This window comes from Sorex fumeus, unplaced genomic scaffold (genome assembly GCF_029834395.1).
Source record: "Sorex fumeus unplaced genomic scaffold, SorFum_2.1 ptg000006l, whole genome shotgun sequence".
Lineage (NCBI taxonomy): Eukaryota > Metazoa > Chordata > Mammalia > Eulipotyphla > Soricidae > Sorex > Sorex fumeus.
In genome coordinates, this window is record NW_026606063.1 from 37,562,778 (window position 1) to 37,580,442 (window position 17,665).

General features: G+C 43.4%; 1 pseudogene; it reads right to left on the reverse strand.

Annotated features, from left to right (window-relative positions):
- Positions 1-7,250: 7,250 nt before the first annotated feature.
- LOC130031486 (uncharacterized protein C2orf78-like) overlaps positions 7,251-17,665 on the reverse strand; it is a 29,410-nt pseudogene continuing 18,995 nt past the window's right edge.

The following is a 17,665-nucleotide window of genomic DNA, read 5'->3' on the forward strand; positions in this document are numbered from 1 at the left end:
TTTATGACTTTGTATATGAATTCCTTGTCATACAGGTCCCTTAGGCGAGCAGTATCAACAGAGAGTTCTGGACTCTTTTCGTTGTCCTTCCCATGTGATGTCGATTTGCCTTGTTTTTTCATGTTGGTGTGTAGGTTTGGGGACTAGGTTCCTTGGTATGGCTAAACTACCTGTGTCCGCTTGAGTGGTTTCCTTATAAAATTAGGCCACACCTACTTCTACAGAGGCCAAACCCACTTCTAAAAGGACACACCCCCACGGGTACCTGGTGTGTGTGGAGGGAGTAAAGACTGGGTTGGGGAGAAGACCAGCACAGCTTGTCCGAGAGGACGCCTGGGGGGCTTGCAGGGAGAAATCCAAGTCCCAGGTTCACGTACCGGCAAGTGAACTGACCTGAGTTTGGGAGAAGATCAACACAGCTTGGAGGGCGAAGAGGAAGAGCCCACCCATCTTCTTTTCCCAAGGGTTGCTTTAGCTATTCGTGGGGCTTTAGATGAAACTTTTCTGCCAGAATCCTTTGAACTTTAACTCCATTTGAGGGAAAGAGGAAGTTACTCCATTCAAAAAGCATTAAAAACTTTTTACACTTAGATACCAATTCCTTAACTTCAAAGCAAACTAGCAAAATTTACTTCATAATAGGAATTAATCAAAACATGCTAAGTTGTTTCTCTAGAATTCCAAAAGGAGAGACTTGCCAATAAGGAGGTCACATTCCCACGAAAAGGCCAGGATTGGATAGAAAGAGAGGTAGAATTAAGCAGGCTAGGGAGATGGAATCCTACAAGACACTTATAACTGTTTCACTTTACTCAGATTCTTATGTTAGTGAAATACTCCTATTTTACTAACGAGCTTAAATATTTCATTAATAAATTTAAAGAGTTACTACTTAATCATTTATGTTGCACAGTTAACCAACAACAATAAATTATTACTAATATATTTTAAGCAACATTTAATAGAATTAGATTATATTGTCCATAGATTATAATATACATAATTACATTACTTAAGGTGAGGTAGTGACAGATTATTATGAGAAATCATCCCCTAAGAAGAAAAACGCGAAGTTCTCATATTTCCCTAGGCAAATATGCACCCAGAAAGAATAGTCTGCAAAGATAGAAAAGATGACAATGTATCTGCCAGCTGCAAACTTGTGAAAATGTAGACTAATACTGTCTAGGATCTTTGAGGCTTGGAGGATAATATGGCGAAAAATAGAATAGGAAACGGTCACAACCTGATTTATTTATTTATTATTTATTTACTTATTTTGGTTTGGGGGACAACACCTGGCAATGCTCAGAGGTTAATCCTGATTGCACTCAGGAATGACTCCTGGAAGAGCTCAGTCGACTGGGTGCAGGACAGGTGCCCTGCCACTGAACTATCTCTCCTGCCCCAACAACTTTATATTTTAAGGATGCCTATTGCTCTGCTGTGTGAACTACCCCAGCCTCTGGCCTCCATGTTCCTCGGGAATTTTGCTGTACTTACTAACTCTCCTTGATGTCTCTGTGAACTTCAACAATGTCTCACCTGTGGGCTGGTGGGGCTGGGAGAGCAATATTGCATTGATTGCCCTGCCTGTGAGACCACTGATGGTTGCCCATGTGACCCTAAACTTGGACAATCTTCATGTTTGTGTACTTATGTGTTTGTTTCATTCTCTCTGACAGAGTCCTGTTGGACGGAGGTTGAAATTGACAATTGGATTTGGCAGATGAGAATTTAGATAGATTATAACCAATTATTGTGATAAACAAATTACACCATCTATTAGAAAATCCCAAGTAGAGTGGGATAATTGGGGAGCTATAAAAAGAATCAGATTAACACAAGGAATTCCTGAAGTTACAATTGGTGGTGCTCAGAGCCTACTCCCTGTGCATAGCGATCACTTCTGGCAGGCTCAGAGGACCATTGGGATGCAAGGTTTTGAACTTGGGTCAACCATTTCCAGTGCAAATGCCCTACAAGTGCTTGATATATCTTAGATCCTGTATGAGCATCTAGCTAGTCAAATCCCATTTTCAACCTAAGATCATCTTACATTCCCTTCAGTGCTCTCCATCATTGTAAAGTTCCATTTGGGGGAGTCATTATAATAAAAAGCCAAAATAGTTTGAAAATCAAAGTAGAGCAAAGAACAAGTCTGGCTGTGTCTAATTTAAGTCCCAAGTTCAAGATGTTGCTACTTTCCAAATAGCCACACTATTTCCATGAACAATTATTGTGTATATTTAGGAGTGAAATAGGAAAAAAGAATATTAAGTTTTATATGTACTGGTTTCAAAGATTTGTTCCTGTAGCACTGTACTGGTTTACAAACTGTTATGTTTTTGATGTGTTGTTTTGTTTAGTTTTCTGTGATTGCTCTAATTAATCACCTGATAGCTTGAACATCAGAAGAAGAAAAAATATCTGCACTTCTAGAAGCCAGAAATTTATTAAAAAGATCACTGGGACAAAGGTGTCATTCAGGATATATGCTTTCTCTAGTAGGTCTTTAGCTTGTATTTTCTGCTAACTTCTGATAACGAACAAGCAGCTAGTCAAGTAGCTAACTGAGAAGCAGGTAGTTAATACACTCCGTCTTGATCACCAGGGTCACATAACCTTGTCTTCTATCTGCATCATCTTCTCCTGCCTCCTTTTGTCAAAACAAATGTTATGTCAGTGACTCACCTAATAATGCACCAAATCTCTCCATCACCAGCCATAGCATGCACTGAGTCGAGTTTTTATGAAACAAAGGAACATTCTCAGGGTTGATGATCTTTTTCAATTACCATTATCCAGTCTACACCCTGATGTCATTAGCATCTAAAATATATGAACGGGATGGTATTTTGTGTGTGTATGTGAATGCTTTTATTTTTTGTGTTGGAGCCACACCTGATGGTGCTCAGAGTTTCCTCTTGGCTCTGCCATCAGGGATCACCCCTGGCAGGGATCAGGGTACTACATGGGGTGCCAGGGAGCCAATTCAGGCCCACTGCGTGCAAGGGAAGCACCCTACCCTCTGTACAATGTCTCTAAACACTTCAGTATATCATTTAGCCTATGTATGAGACGTCCAGGGCTCTGTGCATTTAGGAAGTGTGGAAATCTCTCCAATATGGGTGATCCATACAAAAGAATATTAGTCATAGGAAGTAATGATAATTATCACTTAATCACTTATCACTTAACTTCCCGTTAGTCGTCGATTTGCTCGAGCGTGCGCCAGTAACGTCTCCATTTGTCCCTGTCGCGTGCTAGTGTAGACCAATGGCATCTGTTCACTCTGGGATCATGAAGAGCCTCAAACCAATCGTTCATGATCTTGACGAAGAAGTCTGACCATCTGGTAGGTGGGCGGCCACGTGGTCTTTTGACATCCCGTGGAACCCAGTCAGTAACAGCTCTAGTCCAGCGGTCGTCTTTAAATCTCATTACATGACCAGCCCATCTGATTTTTGACACCTTGGCAAATGAGACAGCGTCCCTGATTCTTGATCATCGATGGATGTCGGAACTCCGGATTTTTTCTCTCATTTGAGTGAAACGTGATATTCCAAGCATATCTCTTTCTATTCTTCTTTGGGAGACCTGAATAGCATTCTCATTCTGTTTGCGTAGGGCCCGGGTCTCTGAGGCATATGTTAATGCAGGAAGAACAGTGGAATCAAAGAGATGTGCCCGGAGCCGGAGGTTCTTCATCCTCTTACTATTTCTTCGACGTTCTTGAAGGCGTTCCAAGCTGCTCTCTTCCTCCTGCGCAGCTCGGGTGCCAGGTCATTTGTCATGTTGAACTCTCGACCTAGGTACCCATAACTGTTGCATTTGGAGATGGTCATTCCGTTGAGAGCGAATGGGGCATCAGGAACGAGGCTGTTTCTCATAAACATTGTCTTTGTAAGATTCAGCTGTAGTCCTGTCTTTCCACACTCACGGTCAAAGTCGGCCAGCATTTGTGCCGCTTGGCTGATGTTTGCTGTTATTAAAACAATGTCATCAGCAAAGCAGAGGTGGTGTAGTTGCCAACCATCTATCTTCACTCCCATTCCTTCCCATTCCAGTCGTCAGATGATATTCTCGAGGGTGGCACTGAAGAGTTTCGGTGAAATGGTATCACCCTTCCAAACCCCTCTCCTGACATCAACGATCACTTCTTTGTAGAGTGGTGAGATCCTGGTAGTGAATCCGCAATACAGCTCACGGAGGATCTTGATGTATTGGGCTTGAATGCCCTGATTGGCTAGGGTTTCAATGTCCGCTTCTGTCTCAACAGAATCAAAGACCTTCTTTAAATCAATGAACGTTAAACAGAGCGGCATCTTGAACTCCCGAGAAACCTCAATGAGCTTGGTTATCATGTGGATATGGTCGATGGTGCTGAATCCTTTGCGGAACCCGGCTTGCTCGCATGGTTGTCCTTCATCTAGTGTTCTGCCAATCCTACTTAGGATGACTCGAGTGAACAACTTGTAGATGACAGACAATAGGCAGATCGGGCGATAGTTGCCAATGTCATGGATGTCTCTCTTCTTGAACAGTAGTATGGTCCTGCTGGTTTTCCATTGGGATGGAACGTTGCATTCAGACAGGTAGCGAGTGAAGAGCCGAGCCAGTGTATTGATGAGTACTGACGGCAGGTTCTTCAGGTGTTCAGGTCTGACCTGTCTGGGCCGGGTGCTGTTTGTTTCTTTACCGACGAAATGGCGTGTCGGATTTCGGAAGCGAGAACATTGGGAACGACATATTCATCCTGTGGAATTTGGTATGTCAGCAAGTGGACATGGCTATCAAAGAGATTTGAGTAGAAGTCATGGATAATCTTCTCCATTGCCATTCTGGAGGATGTGATGGATCCATCAGAACGTCGGAGAGCAGTCATCTTGGTCTTGTAGTTGGCGAAGGACAGGCGGGCATTACGAATACTATAATGACACACTATAGCACAGATGAAGTTTGAAAGCATCAGGGTGTGAAAAAGGCTGTCCAAAGGTCACATATCTCAGGATCCATGTATATGAAGTGTTCAGAGTAAGCAAATTCATAGACAAAAAGATGAGTGTTGCCAGAAACCAGAAGAAAGAGAGAATGGAGAGGTCAGCGGGTAGTGTAGAGGGTCTTTTTGGCAATGATGAAGATGTTATGGATAGAAAACGGTAATAGTTGCAAAACTAGCAAGTATACCAAATGCCGCTGATGTTAGTCTCAAATGGTGGTTCCCACACACAAAAAAAGTTTATGCAGATGAGTATTGTAAAAGGGTGCAAGTTCTCTCTCCTTCACTCATTCCCTACAAGCACCTACGAAAATTGGGAATAACTGTAGGGCTGTGACTGAGTTTTTTCTTTGCAAACTCTAAATTACATAAACTAATAAACCTTACCTTTTTCACTGTAGCAACATAAGGACATGAGACCCTCCCTTTTTGGGCCTCTAATCCCGGTGCTGACCGAGGTGTTCTGACTATTTTCCCCTTAGGAAATAATGAAAACACTTCAATTCAAAGTCCCTCCCACTGTCCCCGCAAAAGGAAAGAGAGTCAACCATTCTCAATAGTATGCAGCTTGCACTTTGTTTCTTTATTATTTTTTTATGTATAACACTTGGGAGTTTTGTGGTCACATACAAGTGATGCTTGGGTGACCAGGCTGCCTGCCCAAGATGCAGTCAGGAGCTCCAGAGAGAACTCCAGCCCTTGGAGCTCTTTCTGGCCTTGGATGTGACCTGTTATTTTAAACCTATTTTCTTTTCCTGTTTTTGCTGTTCCTCTCATTTATGGAATACAGTTTTTCACTAAAAACCATTATAACATGTTTAAAGAACATCCACCCACTTTCCCATGATGACCATCTGCTGTCCCTGTGCCTGCCCTTCCCCGTTTCCTTCCCTTTCATCCATCACCCCATAACTCTGCAAGGACCACCTCTTTCCACCTCTGCCTTCCCAGTCTCAAGGAGTACCGGTACCAACTGATTTGGGAGTGATGATCTAGTGTGCATGTCCCAGTCCGGTACCTCCCGCAACCTAGAGCCCCAAGCCATTTATTGCGTTGGTTCTTGTGTGAACTTCAGTTAACAGCGACATTTAGAGCAGGCGGCAGGCACCAGGGACCATGGAAGACCATCGAGTGGCCCGTTAAGCGATTATATTTTGAACTCGCCATGCCAGTAATGTCAGGATGCTGTGGCCTGAAAGCCGGCTTAGCCACCTTGGTGAGTTTGCAAATCCAAAGAACTTAGTCACATAGACCTCATTGTTGAAACTCGCTAACACAGTGGGACCGTTTACCAGCTCTGAGTATTTTTTGGGAAGATGAAGTGAGATGGTGGATCTAGGGTTTCTGAACATAGGGCCTGACTACATGGTGATTTATCTTTACATATGCCAGGAGCTGAACTTCAGGCTTCATGCTACAACTGTTTTCTTGGCTTCGTTCCTGTTAACAGTCGCTACTGAATACCTCTGAGGACCGTTGACCACTCATCTGGCAGGCTCATTCCCCAGTGTATGTGGTCTCATTCCCCAGCCATGATCATTTGTGGATAGACCACCCAAACCTTTTGGAGATGTGTCTCCAATTTCTTTATTTTCCAAAATGGTCATGAGGCATAACACAGCCTCCATGAAAGAATTTAATTTCCTTTTGGTCATCTTAGACTCATCTGCTTCCTCGGCCTATTCCAAATTTATTCTAACCCAAACATTCTCTCTGTGCCATTTCTCCCATTCTTTTTTGAAGGAGACTGTGGATGGGGCATACATGACTGTGCTCTGGCTTTACTCCTGGCTTTGCACTCAAGTTTCACATCTGGTGGGACTCTGGGGACAATATAGGATTGCAAGAATTGAACTTGGGTCAGTCTTGTGTGCAGGGATATATCCTATCAGCTATACTATTGCTCTGACCCTCCCCCACTCTTCATCAGGCCCGTGAAATTTCTCCTCTTATGGGCTTTATAGCCCTGGACCAAGTTTATCTTTCTTACAGTCTTGTCTGTTCCCCCTTTGTCCTCTCTCTAACTTCCCATTCTGTCTCATATCATCGTTCAACTCCAATCCCCTCCAAATAACAACCACAGTTGACAGCATCTCAAACTTCAGAACTTTTATTACCAGTGTATTAACTTAATGCATCTCTTCAATTTTTTAAAAATATAGCAAAATAAATAAAACTTGTATGGTATTTGTAGTGTTTCTCTAGGGCAACCATTGGGAAATGAAATGGCACCAACCATTCCAGCTACTCACATTACATAGCCATAGTATAGAGAGATGTCCATCTCTTTTTCTCTCTCGATAAAAAACTGCACTTTCCCCAAAGAGGTATACTTGGCAGCGTTCTCACGCTCCTGCTGAGCCTTCCTTTTCATAGCCTCATGCTCTGGTCTCTGCTCTCTTGTGATGGGCTTTGACATTACTGGCTCAGGAAAATTGGGGTTTCTCCACGGAATTGGTTGGTAAAGGAAGTCTTGGAGGAGAAACTGACTCTGACGTTTGGGTGGAGACTGGCGCTTGTTCACAGAGACGGGAAGGGGCTACTGCTGAAGAGAAGTGCTAGCTGTGGTCTTGTAGTGAGCAGGCTTAGAAGTTGCAGGCTGAGGAATAGGTCGGCTAGTAGGGTTCAGTAAACCTCGTCTAGATGAGGTGGTCGAAATGGGCTGAGTTGGTTTGGCAGGACCAGGCAAAAATGCATTGGTTGGCCAGGATGAATTGGCGGCAGTTGGCAGAGCTGAATTGGTAGAGCCAGACCTGGCAGGGTAAGCTGCAGCAGGACGATGTGAGGCCACAAACTGTGGTCTCCGAGGAACAGGCCGAGTTTGTGGCTTCTCCATGGTTAGAAAAGGCAAAGGGACCAATTTGACCTTCCCAGGAGGTGGCAGCTCATCCTGGGATGGAGACGAGCGTTCTTCAGCACTGCTATTTGGTTTCTGTGCTTTGACCTGAGTTCTCTCAAGACCTTTTTCATCCGGTGTAGCACCTAGCAATGGTTTGACAGCTAAGGATGGCTGGAAATCGCTGGGCTTCTTTGAACTACCCAGAACCCGGGAGGAAGAGAATCCAGGCTTTGGATCACTCTTCTTCCCCAGAGCATGAAACACTTGCACAGACTCCAGCATGTGCATGCCTAGGCAGCTGCGGGGCTTTTGAAAGGCCTCTTGGCAAAGCTCAGGTTGACTTTTCTTGCATTTCATCTTGGCAATGGTGTGCTTCTCTTCTGCCCTGACCTTGTTCCATGGCTGCTTACTCTCCTCAGCTTTCTTAGACTTTTCTCTGACCCTTTTTGTCTTCTCCTGCCCATGGCTCTTTGTCTTGCTGGTCGTGCTGGATTCAGCTTTCCGAAGTTTGCTGTTAGGTTTGGCCATGGTCACAGGACACCTCTCACTAAAATATAATGTAACAAATGAGGAAAAATTTCTGTATATGCGAGAAAGAAAGTCAGTGTCTAAAATCACACAGCAAGTGTCAAAGTCAAGCTAAAATGAGGTTGATAAAATTCTCGTGGAATATTTTCTTCCATTATTACATGATGTTTTTACTTGAGTACTAAGTTTAGAGACAAGAACTCTAATGAAAAGGTCTGAAAAGTATTATTCCTTACCTGACATGGTCAGAGAAGAGGAAATACCGATAAAGGTAGACAATAAGAGGAGACGATACGAGAGTACGTCTGAACACTGAAGTGTAAGACCACAAGTGTCCAGTACTGATGATAGTCACTGGTCATTGGTCATTGGTCACTGGTCACTTGCCATAATGATTCAAATTTTTTTTACAAACAACTGTACGGGAATCCTAAGATTCTACTAGGTGGTGGTAGGTTTGGTGGGAGAATGATGTCATAAAGCAGACAGTTGCAAGGTAGAGGCTAGCCAATAAGGAGGTCAGATTCCCAAGAAGAAGACCGGATTGGAGAGAGAGAGAGAGAGAGGTAGAACGAAGGAGGTTAGGAGATAGAATCCTACAGGACATTTATGACAATTTCATCTTCCTCCGACTCTGATGTTAGCTAAATTCTCCTATTATACTTTTGAGCTTACATATTTTATTAATAAATCAATAATATTTCTAGATCATCATTTATATTGCCTTGTTAATCAATAGTATTACATTATTACTAATATACATTATATGGTGTTTAATAAAATTAAAATATATATTCATACATTATAATATACACTATTACTTACTTTAGGGGTACAAAGTGGTGTAATATTATGAGTAATCATCCCCAATCAAAAATCTCTAAGGTTCAGGAATTCTGCTAGCAAACATACACCCAGAAAAGGATAGTGGGTAAAGATAGAATAGATGAAAAAATATATGCCAGCTACTAACTATGATTCTTGGTAGGGAAGTGACAGGCTAAGACTCTGATTTGGAACCTGAGATGGTGTCCTCTCAACAAGACTGGCAGAATGTAATGGGTACACAGACACCGTGTTGTTGGTATCTAAGGTTTTCTCATAGTAAGCTGCCATAGTTATGGAAGAGTCAGTGGTATCTTGGTCAAGGACAATCAGTAAAGTCTCCCGTGGAAGACTTCTCTTTAGCAAATCCTGCAATACCCCACTCCAAAATACTCGGGTAGAAAGCAGCTGCAGTGGACATGTGGCTCTGACCAGACATTCCAGACAGCATCGTTGTGCTAGAATGTTGGTAAAGATAGGCACTGCCCATCAGTGGTTGGAAAGAGATGCCAGAAGCTGAGGGCAGGAGCCAAGCAGAACTACCAGCTGGAGCACATACTCTGGAGTAGTTGCAGGGAAGCTGCATTTTTCACCACGGGAAGCGAAAGCTGCTGAGAATGTGCAGTTCCCAATACAGATGAATTTTCAAAATTTTCTGTAAGGAATAAGAGGTGATGAAAAGAATCTGTGAGACTGAGAATCTCCTACAACGTTTGAGATGAACAATATTAACTTAAAGTTTTTGCTAGAGAGAAGCTTCTAATACCAACATTCAACTGAATTCCCATTAGTCCAGAGTTTTGCGTGGTTGAAGGGCTGGAACGTTTTGGCACTTTGTGTATTTGGCGCTGTGCTCCCAAAGTGAAAACAGAGCTATAGAGCCTCAGGTGATGTGGTTTGTACATGGATTTCTTGCTTATAGATAGTTTCTCCTTGCCTTAGCTCTACCTGTAGCTTGATCACCTATTGAACTCATGTGTTATTTTCTAGAATGGAAGCATTTTATTTATTTTTTTTTCTTTTTTTTATTAGTGAAAAACCATGAGGTACAGTTATAGGCTTACAAATTTTGTGCTTGGGTTTCAGTTATACAATGATCAAGTCCCCATACCTCCACCAGTGCCCGTCATCCATCCCAATGGGTCCCAGCATCCCCCCCACCCTCATCCCCCCCCCCCCGTCCCATCCTGCCTCTGTGGCAGGGTATTCCCCCTTGTTCTCTCTCTCTTCTTTTGGGTACTGTGTTTTGCAAGAGAGGCTTTGAGTGGCAATCATGTTTGGTCTATCGACTACTTTTAGCATGCTTCTCCCACCCTGGGAGGGCCCTCACAACACCCTTCATTTGGTACTCTCTTCTCTATCTGAGCTTCCTTTTCACCTAGAGCCTGTGGCTGGCCTTCCATTCATGGAGCAAAATTCCTGGTACTAATCTCAGCCATTCCTGTGTGTCACTCTCCCTTTTTGTTGCTTTATGTTCCCCAGATGAATGCAATCTTTCTGTGTCTATCCCGCTCTTTCTGACTCATTTCGCTTAACATGATACTTTCCATGTAGTACCACTTGTATGTAAATTTCATAACTTCATCTTTTCTAACAGCTACATAGTACTCCATTGTGTAAATGTACCAAAGTTTCTTTAACCAGTCATCTGTTCTTGGGCACTCAGGTTTTTTCCAGATTCTGGCTATTGTAAAGAGTGCTGCAATGAACAAACAATTGCAGATGTCACTTCGACTATACCTTTTTGCCTCTCTGGGATATATTCCCAGGAGTGCTATAGCTGGGTCAAATGGGAGATCAAATTCTAATTTTTTGAGAGTCGTCCATACTGTTTTCCAAAAGGGTTGGACCAGCCGGCATTCCCACCAGCAGTGAAGGAGGGTCCCTTTCTCGCCACATCCGCGCCAGCACCAGTTGCTTTTGTTCTTGTGGATGTGGGCCAGTCTCTGTGGTGTGAAATGATATCTCATTGTTGTTTTGATCTGCATCTCTCTGATGATTAGTGATGTAGAGCATTTTCTCATGTGCCTTTTTGCCATTCGAATTTCTTCTTTGCGAAAGTTTCTGTTCATTTCCTCACCCCATTTTTTGATGGGGTTGGGTGATTTCTTCTTGTGGAGTTTAACCAGTACCTTGTATATCCTTGATATCAACCCCTTGTCGGATGTGTACTTGGTGAATATCCTTTCCCATTCTGTAGGCTGTCTTTGTATTTTGGTCACTGTTTCTTTGGAGGTGCAGAAGCTTCTTAGTTTAAGATAGTCCCATTTGTCTATCTCTGTTTTCACTTGCTCGGCTAGTGGCGTGACATCTTTGAAGATACCATTAGCTTCAATATCATGGAGAGTTTTGCCGACTTTGTCTTCAATAAACATTATGGATTCTGGTCTGATGTTGAGGTCATAAATCCATTTTGATCTTACTTTTGTGCATGGTGTTAGGCAGAGATCTGAGCCCACTTTTTTGCATGTAGCCGTCCAATTTTGCCAGCACAGTTTGTTGAAGAGGCTTTCCCTGCTCCATTTCACTTTTCTTGCCCCCTTATCAAAAATTAGATGATTATATGTTTGGGAGGAAATGTCAGTATATTCAACTCTGTTCCATTGGTCTGCAGCTCTGCTTTTGTTCCAGTACCATGCTGTTTTAATTATTACTGCCTTGTAGTAGAGTTTGAAGTTAGGGAGGTTGATTCCTCCCATTTTCTTTTTCCCAAGAATTGCTTTAGCTATTCGTGGGGGCTTATTGTTCCATATAAATTTCAGGAGTGTTTGCTCCATTTCTTTGAAGAATGTCATGGGTATCCTTATAGGGATTGCATTGAATTTGTATAGTGCTTTGGGAAGTATTGCCATTTTGATGATGTTGATTCTCCCCATCCATGAACAGGGGATATTTTTCCATTTCCTCGTGTCCTCTTTTATTTCCTGAAGTAGCGTTTTGTAGTTTTCCTTGTACAGGTCCTTTACTTCCTTAGTTAAGCTGATTCCTAGATACTTGATTTTCTGGGGCACAATTGTGAATGGGATTGTTTTCTTGATGTCACTTGCTTCTCTTTCACTATTTGCGTATAGGAATGCCATGGATTTTTGGGTATTGATTTTATAGCCTGCCACTTTACTATACAAGCCTATTGTTTCTAGGAGTTTCTTGGTAGAGGTTTTAGGGTTCTCTAAGTATAGTATCATGTCATCTGCGAATAGTGAGAGCTTAATTTCTTCTTTCCCTATCTGGATGCCCTTAATATCTTTTTCTTGCCTAATCGCTATTGCAAGTACTTCCAGTACTATATTGAACAGTAGTGGAGAGAGTGGGCATCCTTGTCTCGTCCCTGACCTTAGGGGGAAGGGTCTCAGTTTTTCCCCATTGAGGATGATGTTTGCTGTAGGTTTGTGGTAGATGGCTTTAACTATATTGAGGAAAGTCCCCTCTATCCCCATTTTGGCAAGGGTTTTCATCATGAATGGGTGCTGGATCTTGTCAAAAGCTTTCTCTGCGTCTATTGATATGATCATATGATTTTTATCTTTTCTTTTGTTGATATGATGGATTATGTTGATTGATTTCCGAATGTTGAACCATCCTTGCATCCCTGGGATGAATCCTACTTGGTCATGATGTATGATCTTTTTGATGAGTTGTTGTATTCTATTGGCTAGTATTTTGTTGAGAATCTTCGCATCCGTGTTCATCAGGGATATTGGCCTGTAGTTTTCTTTTCTTGTGGTGTCTTTGTTTCCTTTTGGTATTAGAGAGATATGGGCTTCATAGAAGCTGTTTGGGAGAGTTTCTGTTTTTTCAATTTCCTGGAAAAGCTTGAGAAGAATTGGCAATAGGTCCTCTTTAAATGTTTGGAAAAATTCGCTAGTAAATCCGTCTGGGCCTGGGCTTTTGTTTTTGGGAAGACTTTTGATTACAGTTTCAATTTCCTTGATGTGAATGGGTCTATTCAGGTACTCTATATCTTCTTGATTCAGCTTTGGGAGATGGTAGAGATCCAGGAATTTATCCATTTCTTCTAGGTTCTCGTGTTTCGTGGCATAGAGACTTTCAAAGTAGTCTCTGATGATCTCTTGAATTTCTTTAGTTTCTGTTGTGATATCCCCATTCTTATTTCTGATTCGATTTATTAGGGTTCTCTCTCTCTGTTTCTTTGTGAGTGTTGCTAGTGGTTTATCTATCTTATTTATTTTCTCGAAGAACCAGCTCTTGGTTTCATTGATCTTTCGGATTGTTTCTTTGTTTTCCATGTCGTTGATTTCTGCTCTAAGTTTTATGATCTCTTTCCTTCTGCCTGATTTAGGCTCTTTCTGTTGATCCTTTTCTAAGGTCTTGAGCTGTGAGGTCAAATTGTTTATGTGCATCGTTTCTATCGACTTAAGATAGGCTTGCAGAGCTATAAATTTTCCCCTTAATACAGCTTTCGCTGCATCCCATAAGTTCTGGTAGTTTGTGTCTTCATTCTCATTTGTTTCCAGGTATCTTTTGATTTCATCCTTGACTTCGTTCCTGACCCACTCATTGTTCAGCATCGAGTTGTTTAATTTCCAGGTGTTTGATTTGGTTCTCCGTGTCTGTGTGTGATTCACTTCTATCCTCAGTGCATCATGGTCTGAAAAGATGGCTGATACTATTTCTATCTTCTTGATTCTGTTGAGGTATGTTTTGTGTCCTAGCACATGGTCTATTTTGGAAAATGTTCCGTGCGCACTGGAGAAGAATGTGTATTCTTTCTTTTTGGGGTGTAAAGCCCTGTATAAGTCCATAAGCCCTTTCTCTTCTATTACTTCTTTCAAAGCCAATAATTCCTTGCTGGGTTTTGTTCGTGTTGATCTATCCAGAGGTGATAAGGCGATGTTGAAGTCTCCAAGTACTATTGTGTTGGTAGTGATGTCCTCCTTAAAATCTGTTAGCAGTTGTTTTAAATATTTAGCTGTTCCCTCATTAGGTGCGTATACATTTAAGAGTGTGATTTCTTCCTGTTGTACGTATCCCTTGATGAAGAGAAAATAGCCTTCACTGTCCCTTCTAATCTTTTTCAAGGTGAAATTAATGTTGTCAGATACTAGTATGGCCACCCCAGCTTTTTTGAAGGAGTTGTTTGCTTGCAGGATTGTATTCCATCCTTTGACTTTGAGTCTGTGTTTGCTCTGGCTGTTGAGGTGAGTTTCTTGTAGGCAGTAGAATGTTGGGTTCTGTCTCTGTATCCATTTTGCCACTCTGTGTCTCTTAACTGGTGAATTTAGACCGTTGACATTGAGAGAGAGAATGGTTATGGGGTTTTGTGTCATGTTTCTGTGCAGGTGTGTTGTGGTTGTAGGGTTTGTCTTTTCTTATAGTAGCCCCTTTAGGCCTTGCTTTAGGTTTGGTTTTGAGTCTATGAAGTTCCTGAGCTGCTGTTTATCTATAAAATAATGTACTGTTCCTTCGATTTTGAGGGAGAGTTTAGCCGGGTAGAGTATTCTTGGGGAAGCATTCATTTCCATGAGTTTTTTGACTATATCTCGCCACTGCCTTCGGGCTTGTAGGGTTTCCTCTGATAGGTCTGCTGTGAATCTAAGGGATGCTCCTTTGTATGTGATTTCCTTCTTTGCTCTTGCTGCTTGCAGTATTGTGTCTCTATCGGCAGTATCAATCATTCTAAGTATGATATGTCTTGGAGTGTTTTTGTTGGGGTCTCTTTTAGCTGGCACCCTTCGGGCTCCTTGAACCTGAATGTCTGCATTGTGCAGCTCTGGGAAGTTTTCAGCAATGATTTGTTTGACGGTGTTTTTTTCATTGGGATTGTTTCCCTGAGGTTCAGGTAGTCCCATGATTCTAATATTGTTCCTCTTGGAGTCATCTGCTAGGACTCTGATTCTCTGTAGAGCCATTTTGAGGTCCCTTGCCAGTGTTTGTTGTTGCGTGTTGGCTTGTTGCAGCTGATCTTCCAGGTCACTGATTCTCTCTTCAGCTGCGGTCATTCTATTTTTAAGAGAAGAAACTGAATTTCTCATTTCATCTATGGAATCTTTTAATCGTGACATTTCTGCCCTCATTTCTTCTCGTAATTTGTCTATTTTTTCTGTGGTGTTACTGGCTGTCTGTCTGACTGTTTCATTGAGTTGATTGAACATCTTGATGACTTCGAACCTGAATTCTATGTCAGAGAGGTCCCTTAGGTGAGCTGTATTGACAGAATGGTCTAGATTGTTTTCGTTGTTCTCCCCTTGTGTTGGAGATTTTCTTTGTTTCTTCATATTGCTGAGTAGATTGGGTTACTAGATTCCTTGGGTAGTAGGTTCCTTAGTGTAGGAAAACAACCTGCGGCCGCGTTAGCGGCCGCCCGCTGGAAATTAAGCCACGCCCACTTTTGAGGCCACGCCCACTTTGAGGAGGCCACGCCTCTACAGAACCCTGGGTTTGGGATGAGATGGGCGCCGCCGTCAGGTCAGGAGTGAAGAGGGCAGGGCAGACGCTCAAAACTGCTTCTCTTCAGGCATCACGGGGGACACCTGGGGTCCTGCAGGGAAAGATGGAGGTCCCAGGGTCGCGAGCCGGCAGCTGTTCTGACCTGGAATTAAGATGAGATGGGCGCCGCCTCAGGTCAGGAGTGAAGAGGGCAGGGCAGACGCTCAAAACTGCTTCTCTTCAGGCATCACGGGGGACACCTGGGGTCCTGCAGGGAAAGATGGAGGTCCCAGGGTCGCGAGCCGGCAGCTGTTCTGACCTGGAATTAAGATGAGATGGGCGCCGCCTCAGGTCAGGAGTGAAGAGGGCAGGGCAGACGCTCAAAATTGCTTCTCTTCAGGCATCACGGGGGACACCTGGGGTCCTGCAGGGAAAGATGGAGGTCCCAGGGTCGCGAGCCGGCAGCTGTTCTGACCTGGAATTAAGATGAGATGGGCGCCGCCTCAGGTCAGGAGTGAAGAGGGCAGGGCAGACGCTCAAAACTGCTTCTCTTCAGGCATCACGGGGGACACCTGGGGTCCTGCAGGGAAAGATGGAGGTCCCAGGGTCGCGAGCCGGCAGCTGTTCTGACCTGGAATTAAGATGAGATGGGCGCCGCCTCAGGTCAGGAGTGAAGAGGGCAGGGCAGACGCTCAAAACTGCTTCTCTTCAGGCATCACGGGGGACACCTGGGGTCCTGCAGGGAAAGATGGAGGTCCCAGGGTCGCGAGCCGGCAGCTGTTCTGACCTGGAATTAAGATGAGATGGGCGCCGCCTCAGGTCAGGAGTGAAGAGGGCAGGGCAGACGCTCAAAATTGCTTCTCTTCAGGCATCACGGGGGACACCTGGGGTCCTGCAGGGAAAGATGGAGGTCCCAGGGTCGCGAGCCGGCAGCTGTTCTGACCTGGAATTAAGATGAGATGGGCGCCGCCTCAGGTCAGGAGTGAAGAGGGCAGGGCAGACGCTCAAAACTGCTTCTCTTCAGGCATCACGGGGGACACCTGGGGTCCTGCAGGGAAAGATGGAGGTCCCAGGGTCGCGAGCCGGCAGCTGTTCTGACCTGGAATTGGAAGCATTTTAAAACGAGGAAGTCCTAAGAGAATGAGTAACGTTTTATTGGAGAAGAAAGAAACCAGAAGTGCAGAGATAGCATAGAGACTTGTTCCATTTTTCCCATTATTTAAATTGTAAGTGGGGTAGGGTGCAGGTTGGACCAATACCCGGCAATGATCTGGGGCTAATTCTTGCTCTGTACTGTGGAGAGGTGCCTTGTAGTGCTCAGGAGACTCTGTGTAGTGACAGAGGTTCAACTGAATTGGCTGCGTACACATCAAGTACCTTATCTCCTCCTGTACTATCTCTCTGTCCCTTATGTTTTGCCGGGTTACAGAACCTAAGAATGTGGATTTTCTTGCCAGGACTCTGCAGAAACTAGGAGGAAGATAACTTACATTAATATAGGCATTTGCAGTGATTACAACTATTAGCATTGTAGTATTCAGATTTTCATTTTGACTTGTGGAATTCACATCGGTTTCTTACGGTTCACATATGTGACTCAATCTCCTTGATGAGTTGAAGGATAGCAACCTTACCCTGGTTTCTGATCCTACCTCAAAAATGAGTACTTGAATTTTTCTCAAGAAGTGCTTTTAGAAGGAAGTTTGTTATTTAAAATCTCAGTCTCCAGTTGCTCTCCAGCAAAGTAGTTACTAACAACTCTAATTAAAAATAATCTGCAAACTTAAGGATGGATCTATAGAACAGGGGATAGTGCGTTTGCTCTTCATGTGGCCAACTTGGGTTCGATAACTCTGTCCCTCTTGGACAGCTCAGCAAGCTACCAAGAGTATCCTGCCTGCATGGCAAAACCTGGCAAGCTACCCACGATGTATTTGATGTGCGAAAAACAGTAACTACAGGTCTCACATGGAGACGTTACTGGTGCCCACTACAGCAAATCGATGAACGATGATAGTAAAGTGCTACAGAACAGTGCTACAGTGCTGTGCATGCATAAAAAGTCTGTCTATTTCATGTAATCA